The 10095-nt window shown below is 40.0% G+C and overlaps 1 protein-coding gene across 1 annotated transcript in view; it reads left to right on the top strand.

Moving 5' to 3' along the window:
* Window positions 1–2882: 2882 nt before the first annotated feature.
* Window positions 2883–10095, top strand: part of ptprfb (protein tyrosine phosphatase receptor type Fb) — a 180385-nt gene continuing 173172 nt past the window's right edge. The window contains exon 1 of the mRNA XM_078264242.1: window positions 2883–3163. The gene's annotated coding sequence lies outside the window, so the exon portion shown is untranslated. The remainder of the gene's footprint in view (window positions 3164–10095) is intronic.

The following is a 10095-nucleotide window of genomic DNA, read 5'->3' as shown; positions in this document are numbered from 1 at the left end:
ATTATTTAATAATAGGTTAAGACTTTTACAGCATGCTGTGTCTCAAATAATTGATTAGAATAAAATGAGAACATCTCATGTTTTCTGATGATATGATGGGCTGTAACACACTAACAACCCCAATCAGTCTCATGAGCAAACAATTTTCTGGTAAAAATCCAGAAAAATAAATCTAGTAATTAGCTGAATCTAACTTGGTTCAATGACACTGATGAAAACTGGAGATGTACCACTAACAGAAATCAAGACCAAACGCATGATAAGATTGTTAAAGGGCTTAGAAACACTTATCTTTGAGCTGAAATTAGCTAAAATATATGTATCTCAAAAATATGAACGAAGCAAAGGGGACTTGTAAGCTATTCTGGAAAAATATCAAACGGCTTACTACAAGTGTGGACAAAGGGGAGGATAACTGGGGGAAGCTATTGTACAGCATCTGCACAGGCCTAATGTACACATAGTGCCACAGGCATCAGTACTAAAGTATTTCTTTTTTATCTCCCATAACACTGTCATGGAGTGGAGTAAGAAATGTATGCTGATGACATTGTGCATATATGCTAAATCTGTTCATTAGCAAAAACTGGGACGTTATTTCTCTCAAAATACATAACCCTAACACTTATTTTCAGTAGGAAAAGATTTACAGTTTGATTACAAATATCATCGTTGACTCCAATTTAGCTTTAAACACAAAATATCTGGTTCAACAAATAATGTAATAACTTTTGGATAATAAGGCTACACAACAGCATCACTGCACTTAACTATAGCTTATTGAAATAGGATATTCAAGCATGCAGTTAGCCCTGGCTACTGCTGGTTGTGTATACGCTTCAGTTTTATAGGAATTTGGATTTTTGCTCAGAGGGCGGTAGTGTATATCCCAAAAGGGTAAATTAAATCTGGTACTATACAACAAATGGCAACATTTATTTAGGACATATTATCAAAATATCTCCAGTCACTATGAAACCCAATATGCATTTATTTTTAAATATAAAGTTACTCTTTTAAATGTGCTCATGGTCTAGCCTATATTCTATATTTAATGATTCTTTGCGATATGAATAATGGGCAGAAAAGTAACTACTCCAGTATTAAATCAGCCTTCAAACCATCAAGCACCAACTGAGGGGCTTCTTGATAGAAATGAATCCCTTTACAACTTTTCCCAACTAATTTCCCCATTGAGTTCAATAAGAAAAATTAATAAGAAGGAACAGCTGATAAAGGGATCCATGTATGAAGCTTAATTTCAGGAGTGTTATGGTTAGGGGCTGATTTGGTACCTCCGACCCTTTTTGATTCACAGTAATTTAGCCAACCATTTATTCAGCAGCAATAATTAAAAGCAGGAAGTATTTTAGAGTGGGAGTTTTGTTCCAATACTGATGCATATAGATTGTTTAATAGACTGAAAAATGTGTGTGTGTGTGTGTGTGTGTGTGTGTGTGTGTGTGTGTGTGTGTGTGTGTGTGTGTGTGTGGTGAATGGAATGGAGGACCTATCTGATTGCCAAATTGTATTGTAAGAAACATTTATGGCAAGGTAAAACTTGTGTAAACAGCTTTTTCATTAGGAAGGTGTGGTAGATAGCCGGGCTGCAGATCAGCGGGAGTTATGCCAAGCTAACGATTGATCACGGTAAGGTTAGAAGGCGGAGTAGATGGGATGTCAGAATCCTAAAGATATTCAGGTCCTCATTACTGGGGGTCACAGCATCCATGCCCTGCACGTTCAATCGCATCGCTTGAGTGCTCATGCACTAACAGCCAAGTTGCACTGTAAGCAGAGCCCTGTCTCTATGCCCATTACATTGCTTCACTTGAATGAATTCTGTAGTTCCACAAATATGTCCTTGATTGCCAGTTGGTTGTATCAAAATTGGAAATGTTAAATCTAGATTTTGAGTAGCCTATTTTTGATACCATCTTCAAATACGGAAATTACAGTTTAACTAAGGGACTGTAGAGAAAGACAGCTTCAAAGAAAGCTTCATAACATGTCTCTGTGTCACTGAACCGTGAGGAATATTTTCTGAAACCCTCTCCCAATGCTGTGTTAAAAAACTATTTCAAGTACTGGTGAAAGAGCCAGAAAGTTGGCCTGCACGTATAAATTATGAATTAGATTGTCCTGAGTCTTCACAAGGTGAGAGCAAGGATGAGGATGGGGAGTGAGGCTGTAGATGCATTTGATTTGCTCTAGAAAATGGGGATAATAGGGCAGTATTTATAAATTTCTATTCTCAGTGATGATTCATGACTTTGTTTATTGCACAGGCTCCCACAGTGGGGCCTGGGGACCACCTGGAGGGGGTCCCCAGGAAAATGAGGAATAGCTTAATTCCACTGTTATAATGAGTGAATGTATTAAAAAGTTTGTATAGCCTACCCCGGGTTGTCTCTCCAACCTCCCGTCATATCTCCTAAATCATAATTTACTTACAAAATCACCTTATGTAAAGTTACCTCGTTGCAAATATGGGTTCATTGTCTCTTTTTAGCGGGTGCTTAGTATAAACAGAGAAATAAAAATCACAAGTATGAGGATCCACTTGTGTCTAGTGCATGTTTTCAGAGGCTGTAGGACTTGAGGGGCAGGGATGAATGGACACAGCAGCGAGTGTAGCCGAGTGAATCCGAAAATCCTGCTGACCGACCTGCATGTGTTTTCTCCACAGAGGCAGAAAGAAGCGTGACTGTCTGTGAAGGGAGAGACGTAACAACTGCCTACCTTCGGGTGCTGTATACAGACTTGTGCTTACATATAACTTGCAAAAGAAGAATTTTACTTGCAAACGAAGAAATAACATTTGTTCTCGCCTTCTTGCGCGCAGGCAGCGACACTCAACACTTAAGCGAAGCTGACGTTAACCCGTTAGCAGCGAGACACGGGAGCTGCCACGAATAGATCCAGTATCCACGACCCTGGTCGGCCGACCGGGATAGGACCTCGTGTTCCTCTGGCAGTGGACTCGTATCTTTCCCCTCTCTTTTCTTTTACTCTCTGGGTTGGTTCTAACTCTTGTGTTTCGCTGTTGTTAGCTAATTACATAAAGTGGATTTTTGTGCTGGCTACAAACTGAAGACAGGACTAAACGCAGTGGTTCAGAGAAGGAGAGAAATGCCAACGGCGGTGACAAAGAGGAGATTCAGTAAGTGCACCGTTATCTTTTTTTCAATGTCCCCCATTGAACTTGAGACGCAGCTTTTAGCTTTGTCGTTAGCGAACTTGCATTCGTGTATCTGTTTGTTTGGTGTGTTGTATAAACTGGAATTACTTAGAAAATGCTTTTTTAAGGTAGCCTTTAACGTTAACGGTTAATATTGTAAGTCGGCTCTGTCTGGCCAAATCGGTGTTCGGTTAACGCCAGACAGCCACACATACAGTTTGTTGCTGTTTTTTATTTTTTTATTTATGCTAACCCTGAATGTATAGCTAGCAATAACTTTTATTTAAATACTGAATGACATGAGCAAAATTAACCGGTCTGTTTGAATGAGTCTCATAAATATTTGGTCTTCATATTTACAAAATATCCACATAACGTTACATTAATGTGCATGGGGAAAGGAGCAGCATACTTTTCGTCTCAATCACTTATTTTACAAAGTGATTTTCGTTTTACAAACCTGCTCAGAGTTGGCAATAAACTGAGCACTTTTCAGTGAGCAAATTGACGTAACGTTAGCAGTAGGTCTTTGCAGGGATGAAATCTTTAATCAAGCAGAAAAGCTGTCGAGAATCACTAATGAAATAATAATAATAGAAGCAGTGGTGGTCTGTGGGGTGTGAGCCTGTAGTCACTCTATTTTTTGCAATGTAAGGAAATGCTCCCATTTTTGACCTTATATTAGAAATGCTTTGCCATAAGGTTCAAGCTCTCACCAACCTGCCTTTTCCCATCATGTGTGCGCGTGCATGAGTGCGTGACCATGTCAGCAGCGCCTGAGCGCCTCCGGCAGATGAAATTCTCTTTCTTTATTTATCATTACCAGAGACAGGTATTCGAGTTCTTGTTTGCCGATCATTTTCAAAAGCTCTTGTGATGTATGTCATTCATCTGCCTTTAAAAGTCACTATTGCTACAGCACTGGCCGTGAAGACAGGTTTGATGTCATGCATTTTCTCCTTGCAGCTGAGGGAAAAGCATACATTTCAGCAATCATGCATTAGAGAATTCAATTGTAAAACCATTTTTGTGACAGCTTTTGTAGGTGCGCCACTTCATCTGAGCCTAAGCCCTCCTCAGGTCTGGAACAGATCTAAAATAGGGGGAGTGTTTTTTACACAGGATGGATGCACAGAAAGATTCTCGGCATTGCATCAAGCCCACAGCCCTGTTTGGTTTATTTAAAGAAAGGATTTGGAAGCAATTGAGTGACATGCTGAACTAGCCTCATGGCCATCCTTTATCAATACATGAATCCGATTATAGCTGTCACAGACACAATGAAGAGACCTAACCATGAGCCAAACTGTAACAGGATGAAACAGGGTGGGTTAGTTTCTTGGAATTGCATCAGAGGCTTCTACAACTGAATCCTAGGCCCTGCTGTGCATGTTTGGGTTTCTAACCTTAAGCTCCTGCCTACTGAAAAGAAAGTGACACAGTGTATTTCTACTCTAGATTCAGGGTCATTTGATAGTTAACTGTCCTATAGGCTGTAGCCGACACAGCAAAGGCCCCAGTGGGACAGCCTACTATAAAATATGGCTTTAGCATGTGGGCTGTTCAATCAACACAGGAGAACACTTAGTCATAATACTAATCCCGATTAGGCAGTATAGTCTCACTGTAATTTCTTTCATAACGTGAGTGACTCTCAGAAACGGTTTGGATGTAGGATTCAGAGTTAGGCTAGGTGGAAAGATAGTTTATCATTTAAACCTGTGTTGACAGTGCTGTTAGGTGCCATGCTGCTGAAGTATTAAGGTTTTCTTCAATCATGTTGGCTAGTTGTTGTTGGAAAGCTGCAGGGTTTCTTTACTGTTAGTATCCTGATTTATTTTCTTGCTTATTCTCTCTTTTTGTGGGCTGTGAAAGCCATTATACAATCAATGACATTTTTGGCATTTTCTGTACAATATGTTAATATGTTCTACCATGGTTTGTGCACTGGTGTAAACTTATTTGCTGAATGCTGACACATTCCCACAAACTGTTAGGTTTACTTTATACTCCAACCACTTGAGAAGACATATGACTTATTTGACCTAACCCTCCTGACTCCTTTGGGACCCACAATGGATCACCACAGTGCTTTCGTCTTTTGTTTCTTGCCAGAAGAGTCAACAGTTAATTTGGTGTCTGTTGGGATTTTTTTGAAAGAGTGCCTGTGAAAACAAATAGCCAGGCCCTTAGCTGGTGACGTCATCTGCTTGGCATACATATTGGCAAACGCTAGGCTACATAGAAACAATTAGGAAACATCAGCTAGCTGACATTGCAGCCACCTAAACTTCATGAAAAGACCTGTGGTCTAATGTGGGAGTGACACCAGTAACCAGTGTTGCATTTTGAACACTGGTGACAGGGCCACCCTGTTTTATCAACTTTTGAATGACAAATTCTTCCATCGAATGGATTTACTCGCATTTGTAATGCTGTATCTGTTGTGTTTGTTGTCCTGCGTAAATCCCTGGCCTGTGTGAGCATTTGTAGTGGTGTTTGGTATTTCCTAGCGGGCCTGTTCTGGGGCTAGTAGCCAGAGTATCTGCCTCAGCTTCCTCATATGTCGGTGCTCCCTGGCAGGGGCACGGCTGAATGGCGCTGTTAAAGAAAACCAGCTCCTCTGCTGCCACACACTGAAAAACCACTCGGCACACCCCTCTCCCAACTGATGCTTTCTCATGCTTTCCATATGGGTAAAATCTTGATAATTTCAGGGCCTTGAAGTTATAATGAGAGGTTTTGCCCAGAGTGTGTTGGTCTGTGGTGGGCGGGATCAGCATTTCTCGGGTTTATAGGGGATTATAACTGTTCTGAGATCCCTCACTGGCCTACTGTCAGGGCGTTGGCACAGAGAAACCAAGGACTCTTTTTAACTAGGCAAACTGGTTCAAACTGGTTGTAATGAGGCTCTTTGGCATGGGGGTTACAGGAGCCATACTATAACTTAAAGTTTAACGCTGCAAGTCAGGTTAGTTACAGTAGGTTTTTCAAGATTCAGCTACAGATACGAAATGTGCTGCTTTTCTGCTTAGACATCAGGATGTTTTACTCTTGCTTCTATATGAACACCACAAGCAACCTCCATTGTCCTGCATCCCATCCCCACATCGAGACAGGCTGCTCTTAGTAGCACGCTTGGTGGAGTTTTAACAATGCTTGTTCCTTAACGTCAGCAGCATAAAGACGAAGAGTGATTTACTACTCTGTCTGCAAGGGTAATGTAGGAGCAATTTGACTGCTGATTGAAACCAGGTCTCCCATTTCAGAGTCCACTGGTGGCATTATAAACCATTTACACTGATGTTTTACAGGGCATCCCTGCAATGGGGAAAGTGGAAACAGACACACAGCCTAAAAATGGCCTGCGCTACGAGAGGCCTATTTTTAGCCAATCCTTGTTTGATTTGTTGTCTTTACTTCAAAGTATGTTGGTGCAGCTGAGTGAAGTAGTGAATATGGATGACATTGAAAGGTCACATTTTAATCAGTCCTGTTTTTAATTTAAGTACCAGCTAGCTATAGGGGGTCCATATGCTTTGGATTATGCAGACTTTTCAGTAAGTGGTGGAGCTATTTTTCCTCCAGCCATTGTGTGTGAATCAGAACTGCAGTCCACGTTCTGTGAAAATTGGCTCAGGCAATTTGCTGTGTCGAGACCTTATGACTTCTTTGCACTTGTTCTGTATCAACAAATGTTAGAAGGTATCCATTACTTAAATGGACCAAGAAGACTTAATTACATTTTTACCACCTAATCCTTAAAAACACAGAACTCATTACAGAGTCAAAGTGCTGCTGAAGAGCAAGAGGAGAGAAAATGCAAAGACTAGGATTGACGGATGTCGAAATTTAATTGCTGAACTTTTAGGATGTCAATATTCTGTTAATGCTTCTGTTATTGAGTAAAGCTCAACATTGCAGCTACTTCACAGTAAAAGCTTTCCAACAGAGATAATTGACTATGGCTTTATTGTGAAGCAGCCACCATCTGTGTTCAGTTACAGTCATTAATGGTGCCTTTACTTTCATTTTATCCATTTTCAAAAAGTTCAAAGGTGGTCTCAATCTGTATTTGGATAATTTTGCTTTTTGTTTTTGTTAAGCAATTACCATAATATAAGTGATCAAGTGAAGATAGACACCATCAACATAACCACAGTCAGCATTAGAGTTGCATGATCATTTCATGTTTGCTAGATTAAGCTGTATTTATAATGGAAATTCACAAATTTAGATATCAAAGAGAAGAAGTAGGTTAAGGTTTGCATTACTGGGCAATGCATTACTTGCTGACAGCTTAAAAATATCACTGCTCTTTTTGCTGTTGAGAGATTTTCTGATGTGAGAAATGGAACTTTCAGACAACTGTGTAATATCATAATCACAATGTTGCCTATTGGTATGCATACCAAAGTCTGTAGTGAGATGTAGAAACTGTTGCTATTCATCTGCTGTCCCTGTGATGTCAGATGGTCCCAGATGGCTTTGCATTTTCACCACAGAGGCACACATACATGTGGATTGTATACAGGTGTTGTAATCGTTTAATTATGTATCATTGTTTCCCATATAAGGATACTTTCATGTCTAGTTGCTTATTTTACTTCTCTCCACTGACATTTAAGCGTAATTATGTGAAGCATTTCATTTTGTGTAGAATGCTCACTGCAGCTGTAAATGGTTGAGATGTTGATACGATACAAAAAAGATCAATTTATTTATTTAGCAGTATATTTACCAAACTTGTCTTAACATCATAGACATTGCTAATCCAACCACGTGTTTTTGTCCAAACATAGTATACAGGTTTGTGTGTGCTAAATAAGTTTAGTGCTTACTCATGAAATGCCTGCTGGCAGCATGGGATGGGGGAAAAAAAACGTGTCTTCATCACCTTCACCTTGCTGTATTTGTGATAGAAAAAGAAACATTCTAGACCTGAAATAATTAGCCCTTTAATTAATTGGTTAAACATTAAGCAAAAATATGAAATATTTGCTGGTTTCAGCTTCTTAAATGTGAGGATGTGTAGCTTTGCTTTGCTTTGTTGCCCCTGCCTGGCATGTTACATTTTATTATTTTATTCAGTCATATATCATTTTACTCAGTATCTGTCAAACAACACAGTGGTGTGGTTGTTCAGCTCAAGTGAGGTCTCCTGTTTTGACACCTCGTGTGGTTGTTTTTGTTGCATTGTAAAGTGCTGCTATTGCTTTGTGTCATCCTGCTGAGAAACCACTTGAAATGGGACAACACTATGTTGTTTAATTTTGCGCTCTCAAATATTATAGTTGTATACTTTCATAAAGTTGAGTGTGAATTGAAATATGAGACTCATATGAGAGTCATTATTGCTGCAGTGTTGAAAATATATAAAATGTTGATGCCACTGTAATGCATCAAATCCAACTGTGGATTTTATGAATCATTAGAGCCCAAATAGCTTCATGTCCTACAGTTGCCACTTGTGGGTTATTACGTCTTTCGTCCTAACATAGATTCTGTATCCGGATGCTCATCCTGGGTGATGGCACAGTAGACAGTTTTATCACATCTTGTGTATTGTTAAATGTACCAGGGAAATGACAGGAACATGCGACACGCATGTAACACCTCAGTGCCTTGGCTTTGCCCAGTCAGCAGAAGTTCACAGATGACGCACTCTTTCACTTCAGACAAACGCTCGATGCAGACAAATGGAGCAACGGCTCACTGGCTGGTGTCATTCATTTTCCTTGTCATTGTCACCCTACTCTTTTAAGGCTCTTATCTAATTAGAACATACACGCACACATGCGCACACACACACACACACACACACACACACACACACACACACACACACACACACACACACACACACACACAGAACATTGCATGAAGGTCAAACAGTCCGCTTTCTTGAGGCTGGACTTAAATGGCTCATAACACATGACATTTGACAAATTCACATAGCTTATATAGAGTAAACATTGAATGCAATGAACAATGAGTCAGTTTTCATACTGAACTTGGCCTGGATTTAGGAACATTTCATATTAGCAGGGCAGGCGAGCAAACCTATCCTTTGATAGATTGAAAACATCCTTCTCGTCTTCTCATATTATTCACTATTGACACTTAACATGCTGTAACACTTGCTGCATAACTGATAATGGGATACAAATATTTTATATTTGACAGTCATAAGGCTATTCTGTATTTATGTTGTTAGAGAATCAATCATGACTTTGCGAGTTTTAGCGAGCACTCTTTCTGTCATTGGAAGGATGTCAGCACATCATAGTTTTTCCCTGTGTTTTTTTCTCTAAAAGCTCCTTCCCTCAAGGGAATATCTGTCCAAGCCATTACCAGTTTTGGCAAGAATACAGTTATACAAGCACATGGACAGTCAGAGATTTTGTGTGCGCTTTCAGGTGCAAAAATCATGCTGACTGTTAGAAAAAAGGATTAGAAATCAGTATCAAGACACTGTCAAGCCACTCCACCATGTTGCTTTTAGCTTATGGAAGGGGTAAAGATAGTTTATGACTGACAGTTGGAACTATAATAGTTTTAGAAGGCTGACTTTATAGACATTGTGTCAAGACAAGCCAAATGCAATTGTTTTTGCTTACAGAAACAAAAAAATATTAGCTGACCATGTGTTGATTGTAGCAGTGAAGACTCTGACACAGGAACCCTTATTGCCACTAGCTGGGCGTGCTAAAGCACAACAGTGAATGAGGAAAAAGTGCATGCCTTGCATTGTGTCTGCCCCGCTGATAAGGCAGATGGATAGGATTTTAGGGAGTGGAGGCAGGGCACTTTGGCAGTGAGGGACAAAGATGTCAGCTCTTTGTCCGTGGAGGGCTACCAAGGGCCTTGGCTCTGAGCACCCACAGTAGTGTGTCCTCCTGACAGAGCCTTGA

Source organism: Sander vitreus, chromosome 12 (genome assembly GCF_031162955.1).
Source record: "Sander vitreus isolate 19-12246 chromosome 12, sanVit1, whole genome shotgun sequence".
NCBI lineage: Eukaryota > Metazoa > Chordata > Actinopteri > Perciformes > Percidae > Sander > Sander vitreus.
The sequence above is the reverse complement of the archived record's forward strand: the minus strand, read 5'-3'. Positions and strand labels throughout refer to the sequence as shown.